At 33.7% G+C, this 25693-nt stretch overlaps 1 protein-coding gene across 1 annotated transcript in view; it reads right to left on the reverse strand.

The window, feature by feature from the left end:
* LOC132938574 (POU domain, class 6, transcription factor 2-like) overlaps positions 1–25439 on the reverse strand; it is a 43015-nt gene extending 17576 nt beyond the window's left edge. Inside the window, 1 exon segment of the mRNA XM_061005492.1 lies at positions 25060–25439. The gene's annotated coding sequence lies outside the window, so the exon portion shown is untranslated.
* Positions 25440–25693: the final 254 nt, after the last annotated feature.

Here is a 25693-nt window from a genome sequence, read left to right on the forward strand (position 1 = left end):
ATATGACAACAATCAAAATATATATAAATTAAGTAGCTAATAAAAATACAAAAATTTAAATAATGTTTTAAAAATTAAAAATAAATGACTAATAATAAATGTATACGACAAGTAACAATATTAAGTAATAATAATAATTAGATAAAATGTGGTTTTTTTAGAAGCAATACAGTATTTAGTTTAAAATTAACACGAGTAGAATTAAAAAAATCAAGATGGTGGGAGATTAAATTGGCTAACCTATTATTTCATCAACCTTACATAAATTTGCTTAGCAAAATAATCCTAATTTACATACTTTTAATTTGTTATTAATTCTTTCCTCCTCTTCGAATGTTTACTCTATTGTTATAGAACATAGTATTATGATTGACATGAATGTAATATATTATCATTATATCATTATATAATTATTGATTATTCAATTTATCTTTTCCATGCCTCGCGCGCAAGCCCGTAATTAGTATAATATAATATAACTGCATAATATTTAACGCATTATAATATTATAATGTATATACATTATACAATATACATTTAACATTAATTATATATTTTTACATACGACTACGATTTTTTCAAAGCACTTTAGTTTACCATCCGTTTCGTTATAGTTTTCCATATAAGGTACCAACATGGTGTGGAGTAAGGTGTTATATGACGATGGTGTGTGTTAGTAAATTAGGTATATGTTTATGTAGGTATTATATTTTAAAATAGCTATCTTAAGCGTGTGCGATCAAAAGTCCTTTAGACCAGCTCGTTTCAATGACCCTGTATAGTTACAAACATTTATTTAATAAAATATATTATTATAAAGTATTTATATTTGATATATACTGTATAAAACACATCGTTCGATAATGAATCAAAATTCTTTATAATATACTATCATCGGTTAAACGCACGCGATGCGATCCAAATCGTCAATGATTTATTTGTGTTCGGCTGTTTCAGTGTTAAATAGCTACTGTTAACGGTAGGTGTATTAATTTGAAATGCGACGGTACAATACTCACACACGTGATATGGAAAACAATATCGTTAAAACGACCATAAGGAAAAAAATTTGAAAGGGTATGAAATAATTTTTTTAACATAATTTTATTACTTCTTACACTCCGCAGTTCAAATTGTTTTTTTACCTTTTTATTTTTCACATTTAACATGTCAAACATAACATTTTAAACTTATTAGAAGTTATTACTGCTTTCTCTCATAGATTGTATTACACATACTTATTTGAAAATTATTGAGCATTTTATAACAGTTCAGACGATAAAAAGTTTACACAATTAAATTAAATATGCGCATCGATGTTTGTACTCCTATATCGAAAGTATCTATTATTATTTATGTATACTGAAGATTGGGAGAACCAAATGATAAACAAAGTAAGTTCTAATTTTTAAAATAATCAAACAAAAATACAATTAATATCACATAATTGTGCAAAACCATATACATACTTATATATAGGTACACTAATTGATGAGTAAAAATATACATAGGTACCTGAACTTCCTGGTTTCTATGCGTAATTTATTCAAAAATCTAAAATTAAATATGATCACTAATTAATATTCTATGTTGCAAAATCATAATGTTTAATATACGTATATGTGACTGTATATAGGAATACTGCAAGAACGGCAAACATACGCATACGAACGACACGTGCTAAATACCGGTTACCATAATAATATAATATATTGGCAAGTGGCAACGTATATCACGATATTATAGTATATTAGTATAAATGTATATAAATACGAAATAATCAAAAATTAATATCATAGAATTGGCGAAATAATAATATATTATAACGTTGGAGTACTTAATACATATATAGTAACTGCTTTAGCCTGTAGGGATAACGTCATCATACATTCATCGCGATGAACTCCGCTGAACAATAAACATATTTTACAGGTACTATATAGAACCATGAATAATGATAATGTCTGTTACAATGTATCATCAAGTTCAACGATGAGTGTTTATCAGCGGGGTGTGATATTTTTTACTACGGGCAAAGGAGACAGAACAAAATTATTATTTTATGACTTTATAATAATATCAATGAATAATGATTTATCATTCATTAAGTTTACTGCCGAACAATATTATAATAACTTCTATAAATTCTTAAACCGCCTCCATCTGCTTCGACCTATACTCAAATCCAAACTACCAACTCACACAAAACCCACACTGTATACAAGTCTCTACTGAGACAATTTGGGTTTATGGTATGCATATCTGGGGATGCGCTAAATCTTCTTAAACCCGCACCATCAAAGCCTTTCAGTCCATCACTCTTCGCCTAATAGCCTCGGCCTCTGGGTAAGTAACAAATTAATAAATCCTTACACAAAGATTTAAAAATTGAAACAGTTGACCAACTAACCAAAATATATTATATTAGGTTTCACTCCAAACAGTCCAAACTGCAACACCATCCTAACCCTTTAGTCTCCCACATATTATCATCACGTAATTTTCCTGACAACCTACCACGCCACCTCAAGAGGCGTTGGTGCCGTGACCTATTAAAATAACATTGATTTAATAAATAAATTATCGGAGGGTTCCATCGCTGGAAGGTTCCGTCATCTTGTGTTTGATGTGTTGTTTTATATTATTATGTATTTGTTTATATCAGTTATTTTTTCTTAATGTGTTAACAAATACTGATTGTACATTTTCCGAATATATAAAAAAAAAAATTTTAATAAGTACACAAATAACATACACACGTCAAAGCTGGGTAAGTTAATTATTATTATTAACTCTGCTTAGTAAATATTCGTTTATGAAAAAAAGTTGTAATTTAATTTTATATTTGGTTATAGCTTAGTCTTAAGTTTAAAGTTAATACAATTTTTTTTAACTTAGCAAACCTTGAAAGAGTTGATTTTTTTTGTTTATAACACTAGCCTTCTTTATTTTTTTACCAAGTCAAAGCTATTTAGTATTCATACAGTTTTGTTGTATACTTATATAGTATTTTATAGTACTTCGTTAAAAGTTTTCGTCACAAAAAAAAGAAAACAATTCACATCAACCTTACTCGAAATATTTGTTGACTGAAAACTAAAAAAAATTAACTCGACTTCTTAAAATGAAAGTTAAATTCGTTGATTTTACTCGTTAATTAAAAAACAATTAAGTTAAGTTAGTAATTATAAATTAATGCCAAAACCTAGTCATGTTAAGTTAAAATAAAATAAACTTTTCAACTCATTAATGTCCAGCCTGTTTGCCACACGGACACACTCACTAACCACCTTCTATTTGATTTATGGTCTTTTAAAATTCCCTACAAGTGAGACCATTTGGACCTTGTGTTCACCACGTCACCGATGTTTTATAATACGGTATAGTGCACGCCGCCGTGTGTGGTAAGCGTCGCGACGACCAAAGTCTCGTGACACACTCACCGTGACGGACCCAAGTATCCGGTGTAAGTATACCTATACATAGATGTAACTATACACATGCCGTTGACTGAATACCATTCCGACCTAGTGGGGAGAAAAAAATGTGTGTTTTTTTCGATACGCGCGTAGAAATGTGTGTGTTTTTATTGATTGCCGCGGTAATTTATGACGACTGCCGCGGAAATAGGTCGTGTTTATAACGTTTCATTATCTCTACACACACACACAGTTTTACTATCTAAAACGATACGCATGTATAATGCTTAAATTTATACGTCGTATTATCTCCGTTGGAAATCTATAACGTGAGACTGTGTTTTTTAATTGAACGCCGCCCGTGCAGCGCAGTGCCATACATTCGATATATTATTATTATTATTATTATTATTTTGTGTATCGCGGTGGCAGCGACGTATAATATTATTATGCGTTTCGAGCGTGCCATCGGATGACGCTTCGTATAGGTATAGGTAGGGAGTAGGCACCCTTGAAGTATACTAATGTACACGACTTACGAATAAGACTTATAAATAAAATCAAACGGTTTCTAACAGTCGAATTAAAAGCGCGCGCGTATCTCGGATACACATCTCCGCCGCCGTCGCGACCACGGTATTATAATAATATTATCGTACGACTGGTTTCCCCTCGCAGGACAAGAGCATGTGTATAACTGACCTAACCGTACGTACAACCGATGTTACATTTTTTTTATTTTTATGTATTTATTTTTTATACAATAAGACATTCCTAGCTCGCACTATCTATATACGCCTAGATCTATATCTATGCATAGGGATTATAAACATCCTATATACATGCTTCGTCTTACTGCTATGACTGCGATCGATAAAATTAATTAATTGTAATGGAGTAGTGCAACTAAACGTGATTAGTAGCTATTGATTCTATACGTTAAAATATGAAGTTAAAATAAATAATTCACGAGGATGTCCTCGTTTTGAGCGGCGTTGGAGTGGCGATTCTAGCTATAAGTTAATGTGTTGTATGCATTGAACCTGTTGCCTAATTCTAAGTGTGGTCTCGAGAGTTTCGAGGTGTTTGTATATGTTAAGGTTTCTTACAAACCATAAAGCACAAACCCAGATCAACCAGATGTCCAACGACAAATGGCTTCGGTTATGAAAGCACCAAACTACCAAACTGAACAAAATCAAAAATTCCACCATCCGATGGACTAACAGCTCTCTAAAAAGGAAAGAAGAAACAATACTAAACCGTATGCGTACCGGACATACGAGATTAACCCACGGGTACCTAATGGCTAAGGAAGAAGCTCCCATAATATGTGAAGTTTGTGGTGTAAGGCTGACAGTGAAACACATAATAACCGAATGCCTCAAGTATGAACAAGACAGACAAAGGATTGGAATCAACACGTCACTCGACTCCGCACTAGGACCAGAAACCGAAGACAATTTCAAGATGATAGACTTCCTAAAATCAACCAACTTATACAACACAATTTAAAAATTATGTATACATTTCCTTTATTTTTACTTTTTTTTCTTTTTTTCAGAAAATGATAACATAATCCATACCCATTAAAATTAACTTTTATGCCACCTTAACTGTAACTAATGGCCTTAGATGCCGGGTTGTAAGAAATTACTTGATCAATAAAAAAAAAAAAAACCATAAAGCATCTGCTATTATTCTAAAGGTTTTATTTTGAAATATTTGCAATTTCTTTAAATTGGGTTTGTGCACATTCGCCCCAAATAACACAGGTATATATTATTATTATTCTATACGACATTTTATACATTACGCACAACATACTTCTGTACCTAAGTATATATTATAGTGACAATATACCTGTATAATATATATATAAATACAATGTATGCACCTATATAGTCATGTTACAACTGCAGCGGACGTCCGACGACGGTCTCGTTTATTACGCGGCGGCAGCGGCATGTCATTTGTCCGTTTTATTTATTTACTGTTTTCATTCCGTTTCCCCGACCAGTTTCTACACTAATGGTAATAATAATATTATGATCTACCTAATGGGACGCGTTAATCGCCCCGGCGTGACGTAACGTGTATATTGAAACGGACAATATAATGACAATTTACCTATAGGTACGCGGGTATGTATGCGTGTTGTACACCGATAATAGGTACATAATAATATGGTATTATTAAATATCATTGAGTTTTGTCCGAGCCACCGCCGCCATGTCCTTAAACGGTCGGCTACACGTCGTCGTTTTCGCCGGTAAATGTTGCCTTTTTACGCGATCGCATTGTCGTCGAATACAAGTACGCGATATAATAATATAATGCACACACACACACTCATTTATACACGTATTATAATGGGTATCGGCGTATATTATTTATAGAGTCGTCGATGAAGACGTTATGTACCGTTAAGCGTAAAAGCGATTGTTCGCGGACCGGAGGAGAGTTAGTAGGTAGAGGACGCCTCCTACACTGCACAAATTGACGGTTACTTCCGATTCGCTTATTTCGTATACACTCGTATAGTCGCATATAGCATAATAGCTAGTTTTCCCTAGTACTATAGGTGATTATTAAAATACGGCCGACACTATCATCACAAAAAGTATTTCGAAACGTTTTTGAACATGATTTTCAGTGGCGTGGCACAGAAGCAAAATAATAGCCCACTAAACTGCTCCTCTTAATCTTAATTGAAATTAGATTTTTAATTCGAAATAAAAAATTCCCAGAAAAATATTTTGCAAAAACTTAACAAATTGTAAAAATATAATTTATTCAAAAACGTACACCACATAGGCGCACAACAATATTATAAGGGCACAGCAGCTAATGTGTGGTTGAAAAGAAGAGTATGGTCATTACTATTAGTTTAAAACCATAAAAATAGATATAATTACACTGATAAGAATGGACTTGTTCATGTCGGTATTTCATGGCTTGTCGGTATATATATTTTTAGAAACGTTATAAAAAAAATATATAATAATATACAGTTAACGTTAAAAAAAAGAGTTTTTGAATTTTTTTTTTCCATCATCAGAAATCCTGGATAGGTATGTTGCCGGTATGCATTATGGGACTCGCAATCATGTTCGGACCGCGGTGATTAAACGATAACCATTAAATAGGTATACGGTCAACCGATATCCCGCGCCCGCCGTAGGTTTAATAATAATATAATATTATATAGAGCACACACGTACGACGACGACGAATGGAAAATCGTTTCTTATATTATTCGTCGCACAACAACAATGATTCGCGACACACACACACAATTAATGGGCGTGCGTGCGTGCACATGAACATTTAATAATAATAATATGCGGAAAAAAATAGCGTGCGATGTATATGGGTAATACGTATTATTATTATATACGGTCCTATTGAACCTATATATTATAAAGGTATGTAATGATGATGTATATCAAACCCACAGGCGCCTCCGCCGGTGGCAGGTGAGTAGAGTGGTATTCAATCGGAAATAATATCATTCGCGCGTAGGAACCCAGGTACCTCTGTATACCGCTAACCGCAACCATCGTAGCTGGTATCGATATATTGTGGGTATTATTATTGTTATTATTATTATATAAGTATATATTATAGCGACGACAAATCGATGTATTCTTTTTTTGCTGTCTGTATAACAATATTATAGGTGTAATAATATAATATATGTATTTGTAGTGCCCATCGACATGTTTAATTGTGCATAATAATATAGAGACGGGTTTCTATAAGCGTTCGAATGTGATTTTTTACGGTTTTTCAATATTAGACATGTACAATAGTCGTGTTGCCTTAAGGGCGATTAAAGTAAATGATTTTTGTTTTGTCAACATCTCCAGATATTTAATTACCTATATGTTATTATTTGTATCTGTTTTAGATGCGTACAAACAACTCTACTACATCGAACACCATAAATTATACATAAATTAGACGACTGGCGCGCACCTAAAGAGTTGAAAATTGATGAGAAAACTTACATGTCTAATTATATATGTATATGATTTAATGATAGAGTCATTACGATATTATAAAGTAGAATTAAAGAGGCGTGGCGACGGGCGGATTTGTTTGAAGTGGTACACTGGGTTCGTTTATTGTTTCGTAGTAAAGAATTAAGGGTAATTACGAAAAAAGGCGACGATTGAATTGGTGCTACCAAAAATATTGTGTATTATTTTATACTTGTACTTTCAATCTTCGACCTTTACACGCCAATGCAATTATACCTACATTGTTTTAAAAGGCGATGACATAAAAAACAATTAAAAAGCATTTTTACGACGTGGCTTTAACGTTTAAACATAGTACCCACATTTTAAATCTTCATTGCGTGGAGATTTTCTCGTTTATATTATGCAATTCAATCTATACTAATAGATAAAAAATACTACAAATGTTTGAACATAGTAATATTTCCATAGTTTAACGTAATGTAGATTATTTTATTGTTGTGTACTATAGTGTGTACCGTGTATATAGAAAGCTCTATCAATTCTTTTTTTTTCTCAGATAGGCATATTTTTATGAAAATAAATATATTATCAAATTCAATGTAAGGGAAATCAATTTATTTAAAAACTAACTTTTTAGTTACATTTTGTGAGAGTACACTTTTATCATAATATATATAATTATACGTATGTACACATACGTTTTAGCGCACCTTATGGAAGGAGATGCATCAATGATAATAATATATATACATTTAAAGTCACTCGCTGTGTATAATTTTCTCACCGTTATTAATGGTGTAATAATAATGCCGAGGATTAATGTAATTACATATGTTTTTCGATTGTCCGTCAACTTTCTTACAGAAAAATACTCACAGTGGCACGGTGCGTAGGTACTCGCGCATGCTCGTAAATCATGGCATTCATAAGTCATAACATATATTATGTACTAGCTAATGACAAATAATAAAGAAATTATGCACTCTTATCAATATAATAAGTTATTATCCGCCGCATTCCACGGTCAGGTGGTGGCGCGTTCGATTTCTATAGGCGTATACATAATATCATACACCAAAAATTGATATGTTAAAGGTGTAAATTCGATTTCGTGATGTATGTCAGAGTTAGAATAAGATTTGCCGTTAAAAGGTTGTGTGCACCGGTGCAGCTACACAACGTTTTGCGGTGAACACGCACGATAAGTACAGCCTGCACTACGGCTGCAGTGAAATGGGACCCGGACATTTCCACAAACGATAACGTACGTGGGTCCAAATTATATTTTATATTATGCGTGCAGCTGTAGTTTAATCGAATACGAAGTAGAAGAGAAAAAAAAACCTATCGCCACACACGAAAACGCGTCCGGCACTCAGGCGCGTCTTATATTATACTATATAGATTACTCATTGGTACATGATGGTTTATTGAACGTAATAATATAATATACAATATAAACGCCGGTGTCATTATTGGATCGCGGCGTGTACACATGTAGGACGTATACTGCACTACGGTTGGGGCCACATCCGACGACGAAAGTAAAATACACGACGACGTTGGCACCTCTATTAAAACGCACACTATTTATTATTATAATGAGAGTACGATGATGATAATGTTATGATATGTCTGTGTGAATGCGTCCGGCGAAAAAAAAAAGAAGCGCCACCGGAATGAATAGGTACGCGAAAAGTGCGTTACAGCGGCGTATATTACACTTTCGGTTTTGCGCGCACAATGATCGCGCGTATCTATAATATGATATTCGATAATGTTAAGAATCGACCGTTTACAATTTTAATTGGATACGCGTTTTTAAATAATAATTCTTCTAGATAAGCCCCACCCCCTCGACAAAAAAAAAAAAAAACAACAAGCGGTTTGGACGATTTTAAATTATGAGTATATAGTATATATTTATATCATTATATAAAACGGTTCGCGTGTCATATTGTTGGGCGTATAGAATAAGAATCTGCCATTAACTTGTATCTAATGTATTTCAATATTATGAGCTATACGAGTTTGAAATTTTGACACACGTGAGTGCTTACCTATATAATATATTATAATAATGAAAAATAAAATCTTTATTTATTTTTACGGTCAATGTAAATTATTGTTAATAGTTACCCCTGCAAGGGTATAACTGCCGTGAACATTTACAATATTATTTGAACACATATTTTTCAACTGTCGATATATAATATATAGTATTATTACAATTAACTACGTTTAATGATGACTCATATACCTAGCATCGTTCACCTTTTCAATAATAAATTAATTGTATGTACGTACGTATCAGTGTATCACTAGTCGAATTTCACCAGCAACCAAGACGGTGAATACCGTCGAATATAAAAAACTACTAAAGGTGAATAAATTATAGTTAGTAGATTTTTAATTTATATACTAGAAATGTCGCTTTATTGTTAACTATTTATAGAACGCAATTATGTATGAATACTTAAATGTCTATTAAGTTTTTTATGCTAGTTTTCCGAAACGTATGATTTGATATGAAGTATTTGAATAAAAACAATTTGGAACCGTACTATAAGTGTAGATAATTTGATATTTAGAATTTTGATCGTTAATACCTACCGAATATATTTTGGATTTAAAGTTGGGAATAATAAAAATAATTTGTGTGATAAATAATAAATCCACTAAGTGTATTATATCAGTGTTCAATAAGGATATTATTCATTTTGTAAGACATATGATATTGATAGACCGTTCGACTAATTAACATATTGCTTATTAGCAAATATTACATCATCATCTAAATATTGTATTAGTTAATTAGTATACCTATTAACGTTTAAGTAGGGGAAAGCGGGGTATAGTATGACTAAATGAAAAATTAAACGAATTGTACGTTTGTTAAATACAAACGCAATTACGTCACCATGGAAATTCTCGAGGGTGTCGGGAAAAAAAACTATGGACAAATCAAATCAAAAAATAATATTTGTTTAGTATAATTACGCAAAAAATTCATTTTTATTTTCAATTAAATTTTGGTTATTTTCTCTCTGGTTTCTTGTTTTCCCGTATATTTTTCCCTAGATTATTCATTCTTTATTCATTTTCCCAGAATCTTCAGTAAATACTATTAAATCTCTGTAAATTAATATTTTATGTTTTCATCATACGTACCTCATTAGGTTAAACCTAACATAATGTTTTAGCAGCTGAACGAAATATTGTATTTTACTTTTCGGGACACTATATTTCCTGAGTAAAATAACATACTATATGTTCATCATTTAATTTAATTAATTATGTTTCAAAACTTTTCAAGTATTAACATTTTTCTGAAAATATAAATTAATAATATTTGAGGCTTTTTTAGACTATCAATAATATCTATTGAAATAAAAACTATTTTGCTTATTGTTTCCCATTTTAAATTGGTTTCTTTTTTTAGATTGGTTATACAATATTATGTTTATGAATAGTATTTAAAAGTAACTGGATCTGTTTTTATGACATTTTCACCGTAGCCATTGTTTTCTTCAACAATTTGATTTTTAAAAAGTATATAATTTTTATATATATATTTTTTTATAAATATCAATCGTCATAATTTGATTTATGAGACATGGGACAATGTATTGTTTATATTTTTCATATTAAAAGAAAACTGTTATAGTCAGAACTTTATTTATTATATGCATCACATAGGTATATTATATTGTATTTATATATTTATCGAACAATTGTTAATATCAAAAATATGCGTTTTATAAACACATTTTCCATTTGAAATGTAGGTAATAGGTATAATATACTAATTCTACACGTATATTATAATATTATTATACTACTATTTCAGAGTGTCTACTTTATAACGGCATATTAATTAATTTCTGCATCGTGTACAACTACTGCCGCGACGGCAGACGATGGCCATACAGATGATTTCACTTTCTCGACAGAATCCGAATTATCAACGTATTAATTGAGCAAAATATGAGCGGTGGACCACCGGTGAGTAACGAAATAATGATTCATAAACTATAAATAAAATCAAGACTGTGCCTATATTAGCGAACCTATTGGGAATTTCATTAAATCCGTAGTGCGGTGAATCATATTATTATATCGACTTACGAAATCCCATATTATTATTATTATTATTATTATTATTATTATTAAATAGATACGCGAGAGTTCGAGGATAAAACGATACGGCCGTCGAGCGAAAATGATCGTTAAAATTGTATGAAAATATCGAAGTTGCCGGCGAAGGAGAAAAAAACCATCTTCCCGGATGCTGCGAATACGTTTAACTACTCGTACATATATAGATACGTGTGTTATAGGTATCTCGGTGCTGGAAATAATCGTATTACAACCGCGGGTAACCTCGTTTCCGACGTGGAAGGATTTTACGACGTGAATTCTTATTACCTGTCGTGTATGTAACAATAATAATCCGCGTATCTATACACACACACACACACACATATATATATATATTATTGTATTATAATATTATATAGTCTATTAGTCTAATGTAATATCGTTAACGTCTAAATGGCTGATTATCGCTTGTACAAAAAGCGAACGGTCCCTGGCGCGCTTGTGAAACAATCCGCTGCGCAGTCGAACACAGAAAGTGCGCGCGTTTCTAATTATTATTATCACGTGGAAAATTGTTCTACAGAGAGACTCGGTGCCGAACCTGGAAACCCGGTATTATCCTTTGTTTATTTTATTATTACTATTTTTCTTCCCTCCGTGTTTCAGCGCGCGGTGTATAGTCGACATTACAATAATAATAAAAACAACAATAATGCGTGTGCTTTCACTGCCGCCACAGTCTTACGCTGTTCAATTAAGACACGGCCACCGCTGCCGCCGTACTTGTGGGAAACGCTACCGTTGTGGCTTCCGAATGTATAGGTACATAGTACCTGCATAGTATACTCACGCCAAGACGTTTAAGGTACACTCTCGGAGTAGCTCTGTTTTTGTCGGGGGCGTGGGAGATGATATAATAATAATATGTTATACGTATAACAACGCTACAACAGTGTAGAGCAGAGAACTTTTATACTGACATGACAATATAGATGAATGGCCACACGAAATACCCAATCACGCCGCCACTGAATCACAATATATTATTATTATTATTATTTTTTTTTTTTTGATTTAAGAAGATTTTTAGTATTTAATTAGCACAAAATGATATAAAGTATTAAAGAAAACAATACAAATTACCTATTGGGTAACCTATGATGGGAAACAAATCGGGTATGAAACGAAATTACACGTCCGCACGCAGGGCGAGAAGGCAATACTATAATAATTATATCGTAGCTAAGTGTAGGTAACCGCGGTATAGGTATCGTATTTATCGTTCAAATAATATATGGACCGATCAAGTGAAAAAAATATTAAAATAATAACAATGTATCGGCGTGGCCGTCGTCCATCATATGCAATCATGATCTCTTAGCTCTCTAGAAAGCGGCAAAATCCAACGGGTTGGAAAAACGCGTGTTTGTCACAAACCCGCATGTATAACATATTACTTTGACATTATATTTTATGCATACACTACTATATTATATGGGTAATGTGTGGACTTTCGATTGACAAAAATTATGTGCACCATTATAATATATTTTACGCGTGGAACGACGGGAATGGGTGTAAAAGAGAAGAAAAAAAAATATCGAACCGACAACGACTAAACATGTATAATATATAGCACATACATATTATTATATTATACGTACGAACAGCTGAATGGGTTTATTAAAAACCCCGTGGTGACTCTGGAAACGTGACTGGGAGTGTTTCGTATCGGTTGACCGACCATCAAGTTTATAATATCTCCTATTTATATGTGTATTATCGGGTTCGCGTAATGTTTTTGAAAGTGTATTTAAAATAAAGTACCTAATAATATTATGCCGATCGAACGGTGCCGACGACGACGACGACGGCCATGGCGTCCGGATGGAGTGAACATTTTATAGTGAAAAAAAAAAAAAATGTAAACCGCATACGCACGCATGTATACGACGTCTCGACGGCGAGGCGAGATAAATATAATATAATATATTATTATAATAATATCGCTGTTATTGTTATTATAATATTATTAAAATAATCGCAAGATCCTGTTCGGAATGCGACCGCCGTCGTTAAAATAATAATATTACACCTACCCCCCTTGCGTACCTATAAGTTACAACTACCTACCTATCCGCGTCGTATGAGCTATGGGTTTTCAGCAGGACGGAGAGCGATAAACATCTCGCGGAGCGCCGCCATCGCCCCGTCGCTGCCGTTATTTACGCGGATTTTTTTTTTTCCTTTTTTGTTTTGTGCCGTCTTTACTAGGTCATCGCGGTCGTACAGTGTTGCGTGTGTAAGACGGACACGAGCGGCAGAGCGGCGCGATCTGAAGATAGTAATAAATAAATAAATGAAAAAAAATAAAATAGATAATCGTTTAATTGTGTTTAATTGACTGAAAAGCTCTGCCGGATACTGGTTTTGCCGTGAAATCTCATAATTTTATTTTATACGCGTACAACGTATACCTACCCATATAAATACATCCGACCTCGACCTTTATATAATTAAATGTTATATATTTTGTTGTGTGTCTTTGCTGCACAGCCACCGCCACCGCCACCACTATATCACGCGGAATAGGATGCGGAACATGATTTAGTCGGACTATAGAAAGCGATGTGTACCTTCAGTATATTATATATAGTTAGTAGGTAAACATACGGCAACGGGCGGCCGTTTTGGAAATCGTTCAAAGGTGCCAAATAATGCGACGTCCTGTGAAAGGGACGTTTCGCGGATTTCTCTGCTTCTCGTGTAGTACACACAGTCGAATAGTCGATTTTATTGATCTTGTATCTAGGTATATAAACCGACAAAAATGCACTTCGTCGTATAATACTGCACGCGTCTTTGGTCGGGGAATAATAACAATAATATATACGCGTGCGTGCGATTATTAACGTTTATTATTAAACCGTGTCCTGCAATACATCATCGCCGTAACCATACTATGATAAATCATCGCAGAGGCCACCAATTAAGACCGAATGTAAGCAACACCCGTGCAACAACGCGAGTTGCAGCTCAGTGGACTGCTGCGCGTGGGAGGTCGGCCGTGGCCGATTGTTTCAAAGCGACGAGACGCGACGCGATTAATCGTACCCACATATCAAAATTAAGTGTTTTCTTTATGTACATATTATAACATCGGTATAACCCGACTTCGCCATGGAAAGAATGGACAAATATAAATGGTATATTATTTTCGATTCGCGATTCAAACTATTTTTTAAACTTTCGCCATATCTCTAAAAAAAAATATCTTCCTCAAAATCTGTTGAGTAGTTTTTGAGCGTCTGATCTTCAAACATAGACACATTCATTTTTACGTATTATACAGGTTTTTATATTATAAAAGTCTCTTTTGTTTCTGAAACCAATGGCTACAAAAAAATATTCGATTTTTGTGAGCCAAAATTCCTGTGTCACCCTTATATAGCAACTTATTCGGGTTTAAATACAAAACTATAAGCATTCAACTATAGCCTTCTGAAGTGAAACATTATATTACAACAATAAAATTATGAAAACGGTAACAGAAGAATTGAAAATGTATATATAAGAGTTTGGCACTGGCGACTGGCAGTATAATAATCGCTAGGTCGGACATAAAGTGAAATAATGTTGGAGGGACTATAATATGTTTCATTGTATGTGCATAGGTATGTGTTGAATAATAATCGGTTTTTAATTTTAATAATTCTAAACATAAAAATTATTCGTTGACAAGCACTTAAAATTAAGTACGCTTTGAATGATAATTTATTAATAAAACAATATAATATTTGATCGTCTTGATCACCCTTCAAAGATTATTCACCGTCATATTTGCATTATGTACCTGTACTTATTACTTAGCGTTACCACGGTTTAATGTTCGCAGTCATCCATGCACTGACTATACAGTTTACAAATCACAATATTGTTTTTAAAATCATGTAATCTACAATCAATATATAGATTGTAAGGTATAAGTAAAATTTAGTTTTTTTTTTTTTTATTTAGATACCTGTATATATTGTTGGTAAAATTATTAATCAACGACGTAATAAAAAATTGCAGTATACATAATATATATATATTATAGACATTAAATTATGAAAATTAAAATTAGAAAATATATAGTTTTTCATTCATATTTTTCCCACTATCGTTTCACCCAAATGTAGTATCACTAGTACACATACATAATAATATACTTTTAGCCTTTAGACCAAAATATATTATGAGGACGCTACACCTGCATCTCCGTCTTACAAATGTACAACATAGCAAAAACTGTTTTGCGCTGGACAACTATAGTACCTCATGTATTTATAGTAGAATTACTAAAATTCCACAACGCATATGGGAAGCACTTTATCTATGTCGTAGCGTTTTTATTGTTTGTTAGCACTATAAACAATAATAATTTTTAATAAATAAATGAAAAAATCTTAATGTTTTCAAACTGATAACTTTAAGTGTATTTATGTTATCCAAATATTAAAAACGCTTCGACACAGATAAAGTTCTTCCCTATGCGTTGCGGAATTTTGGTAATTCTACTATAAATACAGAGGTAGTATATAGTTGTCCCGCACAAATCAGTTTTTACTATGTTGTATTTTTGTAACTTTTGTACTCTTAATATATTTCCCCAAGGTTCAAATATAGCCCAATAATTTTCTACCTGGTAGCTAATGAGTGGCCATGCACTAGGGGTCGAACTAAACATTCTACATTTAGGAGACCCTCAAAGATCAAACATTGATGGATAGTTCATTTCACTTTTATACATTATATATAGATGAAGAGTGTGCCTTTCAAAATATATTTTGAACTGATATAGATATTAATATTATTTTTGTTCGATACGGATAAATATTATATTTCTTCGAATAACGCGAACAAACGTGTAACATATCTACGTGACATTAGTTTGTGAAATCGGACGGATGGTTTTTTTTTTATAATATTATATGTATTATACTATTATCATTGTATCACATAATTTTGAAAGTTTCGAAAAAAAAATTGTTGGCGTCTACTCTCGCAGACCGTAGTACGTTTATCAAATCGTCAGAATTGGTTACACACGCGTGTAAACCATATAACAACTTTAACCTCCTACACACATATGGACGAAAAAATATATTTTAGAAAATCTACAGTCTGAAGTGTCAATTATGTCGGAAATTTCGCACTCAAATGGAATCGGTTATTCATTTGAAATTTAACACTTCACTACATTATACTGTCAGTGATGTCTCGTCTGTCACGTTTTATTTATCTCTTGTACAATGGTTCTCGACGCATCTTATAACATAACGGCAGGCGCGTTATCCTCATGCACGGTCGCGAAGTGTGTAAACTGTCATACGTTTAGCTATATAATATATGTTAATGTTTTATTGATGACATGACTGGTGAATAAAAAAATTACTCGAAATTCAATCGTGTTTACCTAGGTAAATTCAATCTTGAGTATTTATATAACAGATTTATTTACTCATATTTATAGTAATATAATATATGCAAGTAAACACAAACATTTTCTACAATCGTAATTTCTAGGAAAATATTATAAATTTTTTTTATACACCTTATTAGACCATTTTTGTTGTTTGCATTATACCTATAATATATAATAATGCGACAATAACGGTTAATTGGACGCGGCGACGACGGTACACCGCCGGCCACAATAACAAATGATTAACCAAATCCAAAATCTGGCAAATTATATACCTCATCCGAGGAGCATATTATAATAATATCATCGCAATCCAACTTTTGTGAAAAAAAAAATGTGGTAAGTTTTTTTTGCGCCTTATTGTAGCCTTATAATGTTAGCACCGTTATACACGCAGAGATTCTGAGGTTAAGGAAATTATATGAGAAATATGACGATTTAACGGGATACTAGTAATATTTATTTTTTCGAACCCGTTCGCGTTTGAACATTTTACACCTAACGTATCATTATCATATCGTATCGGTATCACTTTTAAACGCACTCGTCGTCGTCGTCGTCGTCTCCGATCGATACAGATGAACTGTACAGATGGTTTCGGCCGGGTCGTATGATGCGACGATCGATTAACAACGAGTGTCGTCGGATCGATCGCACGCGAGGGAAACAAACAAAACGATTTCCGGGAAGTCTGCGGGGCGAGTCGGTCGTACACAACACGACGATAATAATAATAATAATATTGTACAGTGCTCGCTGTTTGTCTTACACGTTCTGTACAAACAACAAAAACGATATATTATATAATATTATAATATTATATTGCTCGTGCGCACCATTGCGATAGACCGCGTTTGCTCGCATCCGACGGAGATAAAACGTCGTTACATTATGTACAATAATAACCGTTGACAAATATTATATCGCGCCTTCCACTCGATCGGGCCGCGCGTCAAGGGCGTCCTAACCACACATCAGTCAAATCGTTTACGCTGCCGACACGTCGGGTTGTCACACCGCGTATACCTATAATACAGGTATATACCATATACCAGCGTGGGTACCAATATTATATATTATGTAGGTATATGCATATATACGTAATGTGCAGTGTGTGCGCGCGGAGAGGGCGTGGTGTAAATATTTTACACACACACACACACATAATATTATTATTATAATAAATGTACGCGCGTCATATTATTCAATTTGTATTATTATTATTATTATTATTATTATTATTATTATCATTATTATGTTATATTATACACCGGGTGATCCATTTAACGCGAGACACTCGTTATTTCGGATGGCTATATAAACGTTTTTAAAATCACGGTTACCTCGCACTATACCTACTCCGCGCATTTAAACTTTAATAATTACCTATACTTATATGACACTATTACTATTGACTATAATAAATTACTTGTCTGAAATTTGATTTTAATAGATCGAAACACTCTGACTAATGTTCTGCTTCGGAATAATATGAAATCAAAATTTTAAATTATTTTGATTCGAAAAGAGAAAAAACTTTAAAAAAAAAACCGATAACGTTGAAAAGTATTAAAAAATATAATTTTTTTCCAAATACGATGTATTGTAACAACTTAAGATTATGTAAACAAAAATATTTTCAAACGTTAGGGTTTTCTGTGGGAATAATATAATGAGCGTCTCGCGTCAATCGGATCACCCCGTATATCCTCACCCACGGCCCTTTCACATTAATAATAATATAATATATATGTATAATATGTTGTTATATATTCGGATGTATCTGCACGACTCGTCGCCGATGGTCAACAACCCCGAGCAGGACGGAGTGTCACCCAATGTCTCCGCCGTCGCTGGTTCGGTATAATATAAAATATATTATACGCGTGTACGACGATAGGTACAATACGCGACGTCACGTGGAAATCATAATATAATATCTTATACATAATATATTACATGTAGTATGTGTGTATTAAGGATTCCCGCGGCGGATTTCGCACACACGCACACCGATATGATACGCATAAATTATCGTCTCGTTATTACTACTGCTATTATTATTATTATTATCATCATCGCTATCGTTTTATGCGCGTGTACTATTAAATTATAATACACGCACGAGTATTATTATAGTATGGTGTAGATATAATATACCTACCTCCTATACTACGTATATACTGTATACGACGTCTAGTGTGCAGTCGGGGCACTGCCACAGACTATAATATGCAGAACATTTTCATATTATAGTCTGTGTCAGGGGTGGCCACAACGACGAGGCTCGTGGCTCTAAGTTATTTCTATAAATAAATAAATGTTCCTATTCTTTTGTTATAAAATGAAAAGGTGTGTCTTCACTTTATAATCCGTTTTATAAACATTTCAACAATGTGGCCCGCTTCGAATTACCTTCATAAATGTTCGGCTCCCGAAATTAAGATTATAGTGGCCCTATGACTGCTGCAGCAGTCACTAGTCGGTGACGTTAACGAAGGTTTATAACATTTACCAGAACGCAGCCGGTGTGTTTACTGGAAATTCGCGGGTCGTTTCGGTTCAACATGTCATAAAATATATGATATATAGTCGATAAGATCAGACTTTTAACGTTCTATTATTTTCTATTATATATAGTATCTAATATTTATGGTCTATGGAGGAAAAATACAGGGAAAAATACGGTCTTAATCAATATATTTATTGGACCAGATGAATGAGCGTAGGGGATATGTTCGAAATGATTTATAATGTAATTTTTACAGTTTGTTTTGTAAGTGATTTAAAACGAACGTAATTATGTGACTCGCTGCGACACTATTTTAAATATACTAATTGATTATGTGACACTGTTCCGAATCAATGCCTTCGTCTTCGCCGTCGTTGTCGTCTATTATAGTATAGTCATCGGTGTGAAGTGACGTCGAAAACAATTTAAACATTTTTCAAGGAAAACGTATTGTCTGTGTATATATCACTCACAGAATTCAGACATTAAAATATATTGGCTGAGTAAATTCTACGCGTATATTTATTGTTTATATCGTGACCGGAAAACGTAGACGACCGCATTGTAATACGGTACTCAAACCGATAATTTTTAAGGCAATATTTGTCTAACTATATAGTATAAGTTCCATTTATTCATAATCCGGAAAAATGGGAGACCGCATTGGTTACGTACGGTATATCTGAACCTACGTTCACGTGTAGGTATAGGTATGTAATATATTATGTGATTCGGATACGCGTCGTCCGCGATAAATCGTTATCGTCGTCGTCGTCGTCGTATGTATAATATATTGGCACTACCCTTTAAACTTTCATGAGCATATTATGCTGTGTAGATATACGCGCACATAGCTACTAACGAGCCGTGTTACGGGAAAATTGTTTAACTCTTTCCTCCGCGTATACCGTTGTATGGACTTTATGAAACACACAATTTTATTATTATATTATTTTAAACGATCGGCGTGTACCACCTGTATATACCCTCTATATATATAGCGGTAGATCTTAATCGATGCAAGATAGCGCGCGGCAAGTGCATTTCGCGCATGCATCTCCCTTTTGTGCGGCGTCTGGTCGTCCGCGATTTGGGTCAGAGGCTATTCTTCGGCTTTCCCACCGCAGCAGCATAATAAAGGAAACAAAACGTACGCATATTATGTGAAAACCGGCGAAAAGGTTTGTACAGCTGAATACGATTATGACGATATAGTTTCGTATATCATATTATACTGCAGTGTACGTGCGTGCGCGCGAGTGTGAGTTGGTATGCGCGTTGGGTGGCTCAGCACATGGGTATTATAATGTACGAGGTAAGTAGGTACCTAGGTTGCAATCTATCTCCGGCGACGACACGCGGAGTACGCCAAAAAAACTTTCCGACGGACGCCTAAATGCCGTAATCGCCCATCATGCCAGCCGAAAAAACAATTTACTCCAGATGCACGCGCGTACCACATTAGATATAGGTATATATTAAAATATACATTATATACATAATATACTATGCACTTATATGGCGAGCGTATATATATACGTAGAAAGCGATCGCGTCCGCCGGTTAAGGGCAGGCGACCGGTTCAGTGAAAAGTGAAATTATTACGAGGGAAACAATAATAATATCAAATCTATATAGGTAAGCGTATACACATATACGCATACGTACCGGCCGGCCATACGTGTATAATATAATATATATACAAGAACATGCGTATGGAAAATTCGTCCGAGTTATAATGCAATTAGAGAGTGTAAATGGATATATTCATGGGTGTTCGGATACATGATACACAATTGTTGTATACACATACGGTTAATATAATAATGACAATATGCGTGCACGGGATAAGCAGCGCAGAATGCACTATTATACTTTCACTCGAAAATCGAGTGATTTAAAAAAATAAAATAAAAACTAGATCTGACCGCATTATTGTTATATATTATTATTATTATTATTATTATATTTTTTTGTGCCCGTTTGTACAAATGTAATTTTATATTTTTATTTCATTAGGTAGGTAGGTAACATAATAATAATATAATATGCCTACGACTCGTCGAACAGTTGGAAACGATTGAAATCTCGGGGATAGGATATAAAACGTCCGTGAACGCTAAACCTTAATTATTATTATAAATAAATCGGGTAAGATTTTTTCGTTAGATTATTGTGCTGTCGAACCCTAACCTGTCCACCGTGTTTGGACAGTGGAACGAGTCAAGAACCATGTTATACTATATAGTAGGTATATAATTGTGTGTGGGTAGGTATATAGGAGGTACCAGCTATACCTCCCATGTACGCGAGTAGCTGTTATCCGCGGCGCCGCGTGATTGGCGACCGTGAGTGGCGTCTATAAAGACTTTACCGATAATCGATTTGTATTCTTGACGTTGTCACTGTATAATAGATGGCAATTTATAGTCGTTGCGTTACGATAAACCTTACTGGTATATATAGTTGGTCTAGTGGTGGTACACACATGTCGTCGACGATTAAGATTATCTAATTACGACGACCACAGTATCTTGTCAATGCGTCGGAGACTGTTCTAATTTTAAACTAATAATGCTGCTATCAGCTAGTCGAATCCGTTCACTAGGTACCATATAATAATAATAATATTATTATAACCGGCATTGTTCGATATTAATTAAATTTTTGCTACACCCGTGTTCAGTTATACATCGGAAAAAAGAAAATTTTAATGGCGCTTAAATGGTTATGTGAGTGTAGGGTTTCAAAGCGAAAATAAGTGCAATACTTTCACATTTGGGTAACTGATGCGAAAAGTCAAATTACTATTATATTGTTGTAAGTGCTTCAGTGCAGTTACGTATATTATGATATATTTGCATGCGACATCTGGGTGTCGTTTTACGGTTCACTTTTATTTTTACACACGCGTGTATCATGGTAGGCGGTAGGTATAATCATAATGTGTACAAAGTACTTTTTAAAACGAAACCAGATCAAATCAAACACTTTTAATTTATAATATTATTTTGGATATATATAATAGGGCGTATAGGTGTACCCGGTGTCCTGGTACGGTACCATAAAATGAAATTATTTGTTCAGAGCGAATTATCATTTACGATTATAATATACTCTATATTATACTGTTACTGTCAGAAGGAATATAATAATATGTAGGCGAAAACGCTCACGCCGCGTTCAGTACTCGAATCAGACGAATATAGTTTACATTTGGATCAATATAATATGATCACGAATATCACTGAAACAGAAGACGCCTTAATACAATTTAGCTGAGTGGAATGACACGCTGGACTATTAAACATATATTATATAGAATCAATATGAATACTTAGACGTTTGGACACGCTGTAAAAACGTATATTATAATAAAAAGAAAAATCATACACCGTCATAACAAATTGAGAATCGCGTATAAATAATAATATACAATATGCATATATAACATATCATGTAGAAGTAGAAAAAAAACTTATGGTACGATTCATATCAAAATTGACAGATGCAAAAAAACGAAATATAGAATTAAAATCTTTCCCGTTGTGACGGACAATCCAAAATAGGCAATGTGTTTTTTTCTAAGATAATTTTACTTTAAAGTAACAATAATTTGCAATTTTCATGTTATATGTAATTTAGGTATGATATAGAAAGCATTTAATATATTATATATTTCCTAACTATTATTATTTTTATCTTAAAAATTATTCTTTTAAATTCATTTTTTTACTAATATGTTACAATATTATTATCAAACTTAAACAATGTAGCAAATGTATTTATTTTTTTGATAACAAATTATTACTTATTAGTGGTTTAGAAGTGTAATTAATAATATTATTTGTAGGTTAGAGCTATGCACAATTTACAATAAATACAATTTTTTGGTTTGTAAAAATAAATACTTGCTTTTGTTGAAATTGATAACTTCTTAATAATAATATAATATTATAATGTACTGTTATCCTCAATAAAAAAAAAATAACAAAAACCACAAAATTACGTAATATTGTTGAAAAACAATAGATCGTTTGTGAAAAATATTTAGTAAAGCACACAAGTAATTATAAACATTTTTCCGTAAACTCAATCAGCGGCCATTAAAATATGTACCTACGCGATACGCGCATAATATTATTATCTACAAGAAAAATAAAAAGAAGGACGATCGAGGGAGACTAATGACTATTAAGATTTCAACGATTTCACATATCTGGTTGTAGTCATAAACTAACATAGATAATGTATGTTTTTTCTATACACGACTCAAATATAATAGACATCGACGCCAGTGGATAAAATGCGCACAATACATTTGTGCCTACATGACTTTTCCATTCGTCGAAAACAAACACTATAATATAGGTACTAGGTATACCCATATTGGTCGAAGTCACCACGAGTAAATAACTTTTTAAAACAATGAACTATAAAACGTATACATATTTATTATCCGCGCGGGATTTTATTTAATGCTCACGATTATACTTTTGAATTCTGTAATTGTTAAAATGTCGGCAAAATTAAATGCACGGGTACCAATGTGTGCCGCAATAATACGCACGTATAATAATTTTATGTATAATTCAGTAAAAAATTGTATTTAACCAGTCGGTCTATGGTCTCCGCCGCATTTTACAGACACGCGGCCCTCGATTTATTAGGTACCTATACCCATACATACGCCTCTTAATAACAATTTTGTAATATCCGCGCGCGCGCGTTAAGTATACAAGCGCACGTATCGTACATAATATATTTTAGCCCTGACCGAAATATTATTTCAATTTTACCATCATATACATAAGAAATTTGACTGCGCGGCCGTTTCGATTGTACCCGTATACAAGTGTTGTATATGCGATATTATAATACCTATCGCTATATTATTATCATCACGGGTAATTCACAGCGGATTGATTGCTCACGTTTATCCGCGCCGACGTAACACGCGTATACGTTAATAATAATAATAATATGTTAACGAGTCGTGGGAGATCGCGGTACATGGGTTTATACGGATCGTAATATGATTACCTACCTATAATGTTGTGTATACATGGATATCACCTATGGACGGGATGGTTATTGTAGGCGTATTGAAATCCGGCACTAGATTCTGATCGATATATTATAAAGTATGTCTGTACAAGGTCTTTGCATGTTAAATGTACGAGTCGTAAACGGAAACGGATTATAAAAACGGAAGCCCGACTATGGAGGATTTGGTATAGTCGTAGACGAAAACCGCACACGCGTTCCAATGCCAGGTCCGTCTGCCGGGCACCCCGAAGTCGAACTATACTCACTAAAATTTAGCAAGCAATTCGTAATGATCTTCTCTTTCGGGCGATGGGCTAGCCTGGCATTCCGGATTCAAAATGTTCCCTTCAAACCAACCTAGATAGTTCAATCTATGCCTATATAATATTATAATATATATATATAGATACCTACATTATTATAATAGTTAGGACGATCGCACAGTAATTGAACAGTATATTATATATATATATATATATGATATAGTTTGGGAGACGACTTGTGTGGCCCTGTTTCACATACCTGTTGCTGATGCAGACGTCGTGCGAAGGGTTCCGGGATCGTGTCGCTGCTGCTACAGGGAGCGGGTGAGATGTCAGTCGTCGGCGGTCGGTGTTCGGTCGCGGGTCACGATATCATTCGGCCCTATAATTTGTTTTTTTTTTTTTTTTAATAAAAGTTCGTTTGCAATAATATAATATTGTACAGACGACAACTACGGTGTATCGTAGGTTTGAGATAATATTATAATAAGATGTGCACGGTAACAGAAATTACTTGGGTAGGTGTAATAATAATTAATACTGTGATATCGTTATTGGTATAATAATATGTTATCGAAGCGACGCGGATATTATTCGGCGTATTCGACGACCGTCGGTCGTTCGCGGACGAGTGATACCCGGCCCGGTGCGCCATCCTGGTTTTTACCCGTCTCCGCGAGACGGCCGCGCCTCCCACCCCGGCAGCGACAGGTAAACGGCGGCGGCAGGACGCGCGCGTATAATATTATAATATTGTAATGTTACTATTACCATGCGTTCTGTCGGACATGTGAACGCGATTTTTTTCCCTCTTCTCCTACAACTATACGTAAATAGGTAACACTCGCGGCTATTATAGGTATACCGCCGATTTTCCCTTCCTTCCGGCCAGT

This window comes from Metopolophium dirhodum, chromosome 2 (assembly GCF_019925205.1).
Source record: "Metopolophium dirhodum isolate CAU chromosome 2, ASM1992520v1, whole genome shotgun sequence".
Taxonomy (NCBI): Eukaryota; Metazoa; Arthropoda; class Insecta; order Hemiptera; family Aphididae; genus Metopolophium; species Metopolophium dirhodum.